We start from the raw sequence: 4,815 nt of genomic DNA, 5'->3' as shown, positions 1-4,815 counted from the left end.
CAAGTAGTGGGAGTGGGTGGGGGTGGGGGTATAGGGAACTTTCAGGATAGCATTTGAAATGTAAATAAAGAAAATAATAATAAATAAAAAGTAAATTAATTAATTAAAAAATAGGCAGAGTAGAAGGTATCAGGAAAAAAAAAAAAAAAAAAAAGAGGCTGAAACAAGAAGATTGTTGTAAGTTAGGAACCAGCCTGCACTGAACACTGAGTTCTAGGTCAGAATGAGACCATCTAAACAAAGAAACTGAAAGAATGTGCTAACAAAGATAAGAGTACGGAAGTCCCTCTGCAGCCAGGGAGGGATAGAGACAGACCATTCATTGTCTAGGATTGGCATCTGCATGTTCAAGGTTTATGTCTCTGATTACTTCATAGCTGGATGTAAGGGCGGAATCTCCACAGTTGAGAAGCAAAGCCAGGGAGAGCCTGAGTTTTAAGTCAGCCTGGATTACAAAGCAAGACTTTCTTAAGAAAACCCCCCCAAGGGGAGTGGTCCAGTTCAAAGATTAGGGCACTAGTCCAACATGTGCAAGGCTCTATGGGACCAGGACCAAATACAATCAATCAATTAATCAATCAATCTCAAATCTCTAAGCAGGACATTGTTCCACCCCACACCCGCTCTGCCCTCACACCTTAAGAATGACAGGCGAGGCTTTCTGCCCCCCTCCTCCGATGACAAAAAAAAAAAGGATGATGACATTTGAAGGGCTTCTCAGAGCCCAAGATAATACTTAATGTCGCGGGGGGGGGGGGACAAGACCTGGGGAAATACTTGCAGCTGGAATAAAGAAATGAGGCGACTTCAGGGCACTGTGAAGATCAGTCGCATCAAGAGGGGCGGTAAGGAAGTCCTTCCTGCCCTGGCTCCACAGTTAGGCTTGACAATCGGAACGAATTACTAATCCAGGATTTTTATATGTCACTTAGAGTGCATTTAGTTGCAAGAAACAGGGAGGAAAAAAAGAAACTCTCACAAAGGAAGTTGGGGACTTGATTTGGCAAGTCAAGTGTGCAGTCAATGACTCTGACCCCAAGATTGAGTCTTCAAAGGGACTTGGGACGAACTTCCTAAGACTTGGCCTGAGAAAACCCAAAATGCCATTTTTGCAACAGTCAAGAAAGTTACTAGACAATTCTGGATTCAAGGGAGAGAGGAGTAGACCCCACTTCTTTTCTCATTTCTTTTAAATTTGTTCTTTCAAGACAGGGTTCCCCTGTGTATCCCTGGCTGTCCTGAAACTCACTCTGTAGACCAGGTTAGCCCCAAATGCTCAAAGACCTGCCAGCCTCTGCCTCCCGAGTGCTGGGATTAAAGGAAAGTGCCACCCGGCTAGATGCCACTTCTTAAGGCAAGAGGTAACAGATATGTACAGGAAAGGCAGAAACTTTGGTGACCACGAAATGAACCATGTCTTACTTAGGGTTTCCATCACTGTGAAGAGACACCATGACCAAGGCAACTCTTATAAAGGAAAACATTTAGTTGGGGCTGGCTTACAGTTTCAGAGGTTCTGCCCATTATCATGATGGGAAGCATGGCAGTGTGCAGGCAGACATGGTGCTGGAGGAGCCAAGAGTTCTATATCTTGATCCTAAGGCAACCAACTGGGAGGAGACTGAACTACAGGCAGCTAGGAGAAGGGTTTCTTCCACACTGGGTGGAGCTATGGAAGGCAGCTATGCACTGTATCACCAACGCACACACCTATTCCAACAAGGCCACACCTCCTAATAGTGCCAGTTCCTATGAGCCAAGCATATTCAAACCACCACAAACCACACGTGAAATGACCAAGATCTACAGAGGCAGACCTCTCTCTAGCTCTCACAGCCAAATTCTTGGTCTTGGAGACTCTGCTAGTTTGTTAGCCCTGCCTCAGCCATCACTATTTATGATTGCTTAGTGCATAGATCGACACAGTTTATGGTCTCTCCTCTCATCCCTTCCCATCTTTCCTGGGAAGCCGGGCTCAAATCTCTTCCGGCTTCAAGCTCCTCCTACCCTCTTCCACTCCTAGCCAGGCCTTTCCCATGGAGTTCATTCTCCCAGGTAACTGATGTACCATCCAAGAGCATGGTGCTAGGGAAAATGGACAAAGACGATCAAGTCTGCTCCTTATTGGAGCACTTGGTTTGCTTTTTGTAGCAGTTAGGAATAAAGTTCTACGCTGGAGTGCTCACCTATTGTGGGTAAAGCCCAGAGTTCGATCCCCAGACTGAAAAGAACTTAATGTGTGGTATGAAATAACAAGAGTTGCCACATGGGTGAATAGAAGTTCACGAGCAAGGTTGGTAAACTCCAGAAAAATCCCCACACTTCAAAGAGAAAGACAATTGATTCTGACTTCTCAGATGGTAGCTCGGCGCTCACGGTCCCCTACTCTGTAGTGGGTGCTTCCCTCTGACTTAGCATCTCAGGGCCAGTGTCTTCTTAAGACCGTTTAGCAGGAGTATGGAATGGAAGCTGCTGTGTCAGGAACCTCAGAACTGTACCAGTCACTCCTTGCTACCAGGACAAAGCATCTGGCCAGTGTCCTGTGTTCCCCATCTTCTGTGAGCATCTTTGGAACAAGGGTCAGCTACCAACAAGGCTACAGCCTCTTCCCTCTTTGGGCTATTTGATAATACCTTTCTTTTCTCTCCTTTGAAAACTGCCATTCCAGGGTCTGGAGAGATGGCTCAGTAATTAAGAGCACTGGCTGCTCTTCCAGAGGTCCTGAGTTCAGTTCCCAGCAACTACATGGTGGCTTACAACCATCTATATTGGAATCTGATGCCCTCTTCTGGCATTCAAGTCTACATATAAATAGAGCACTCATATACATTAAATGAAAGAAAGAAAGAAAGGAAGAAAGGAAGGAAGGAAGAAAGGAAGGAAGGAAGGAAGGAAGGAAGGAAGGAAGGAAGGAAGGAAGGAAACTGCTATTCCAGAAGGGAAAAGCTGCCATCCCCATATCCCTTCTCTTAATTTGGTTTTAACAATGTGAGTGTCTTAAATGGGTCACCTTGCTCTCTCAGCCTTGACTCTCAGTATTGATTCTCCAGTCAAAAAACAAAAAACGAAAAACAAAAAGAAAAAAAGAAAAAGAAAAATTAACCCATGGAAGCATCACCTACAAGGAGTTCCTTGAAGCTTTGGCTTTCAGACGAGAATACGTGTCTAATGAGTATCGAGGCTGTTTTCTTTATCAAAGCTTAGAAAATTAGAGACCCAGTCTCCTCTGACTGGAGATGTTCCATCCTTCTGTGACGGTCAATCTTTTCCACTTGACAGGGATTTAGATGTAACACACCTGGGTGACTGGGCTTAGGAGACACACTTCTGAGTGTGTAAGTTCCTAAGGCGGTTATTGAGAGGTTTAACTGATGAGAGAACACTCACCCGGAGAGCTGAAGCATCACATCCAGTCTGAACAATGAGGAAAAGCAGGGGAGGCAGGGTCACCAACATTCATCCCTCTCTACTTCTTGACTGTGGACACCCTCCCACGCCCACTATGTGACTTCTCAGACATTATGGATCTCTCTCCCTCTCTCTCTCCCTCCCTCCCTCCCTCCCTCCCTCTCATTCCCTCCCCCTCCTGCCCCCTCTCTCAGTTATTTTGAGACAGGATCTCTCTATGGCAGAGGTTCTCAACCTTCCTAATACTGTAACCCTTTAATACAATTTCTCATGTTGTGGTGACCCCCCCAACCATAAAATTATTGCCATAGATGACCCCTGTAAAAGGGTCATTTGATGCCAAAGTGGTTCTGACCCACAGGTTGGGAGCCACTGTTTATGTAGTCCTGCCTGTCCTAGAGCTCACTCTGTCGACCGACCGGGCTGTCCTTGAATTCACAGAGATCCACCTGCCTCTGACTCCCAGTGCTGGGATTAAAGGTGTGTGCCACCACACCTACCTGGACTCTACTCTCAAACCATAAATCTGAACAAACATTTCTTCCTTTCGTTGTTTCCATCCAGATGACTATCAGAGCAACCAGTAGGAGTAACTAGTATACCTTTCTAACTCAACTCCTTCCCGGTGAGCGGAAGTCTAGTTAGCTGCCAGACTCTTCATGAGCTTCGGTAAGGAAAGTGCTGCAATCACCCGTGTTACTTCTCCCTGGTGAAGAAAGCAAATGGTAGATCCCCTCCCCATCCAGATCATTGCAAGGCAGCGTAGAAGAGAGGTGGGTGTTGATCCCTGAGAAAGAAAATCAGGTTGCAAAGTAGGAATGAAAGAGGGTCCTTGAGCATATCCAAGTGACTATATTTGAGGCCACCCCTACTGTGAGCACTGCAAAAGACATCTCCCTCTCACCCATGAATTCACTCCCATAGAAGAGGTCACTCAGAGCTTCAGTGTCCTCAGACACATCATGTGGAACTCCCCGTTAGAATGCAGAAGCAGGACAGGATTGGATAAGGAATCAGGCTGTGTGTCTGGTTCCAACCTGTTTTCAGCAGGAAACATCTCCTATTGTTCCACTGAAGAATAACGGGAGGTGTGGCGAGGAGCTACGGAACTTCCGGTGGTGGAAACACTTGCCTGTGGGGGGGGGAACACCCCCCCCTCTGCACTCACGTGACCTCAGGACAGGTGAGGTCACACGTGCACCCTCATCCATCAGCCTCCATGCCCCAACGCTTTGTTTACCAAGGTGGACCGATCAAGGGAAGCGGGTGATATTGAGACCCGAGCAGCTGCCAGCAGACTGCATGGCTGTTACACAGCTGTCTAGACTTCAACCCCGTGAGTTACAATGGAGCAGATGGCCGGAGCTCACAGAACCACCCACCAACGGGGGGTGGGGGGGTGGGGGG

This window comes from Mus pahari, chromosome 3 (assembly GCF_900095145.1).
Source record: "Mus pahari chromosome 3, PAHARI_EIJ_v1.1, whole genome shotgun sequence".
Taxonomy (NCBI): Eukaryota; Metazoa; Chordata; class Mammalia; order Rodentia; family Muridae; genus Mus; species Mus pahari.
The sequence above is the reverse complement of the archived record's forward strand: the minus strand, read 5'-3'. Positions refer to the sequence as shown.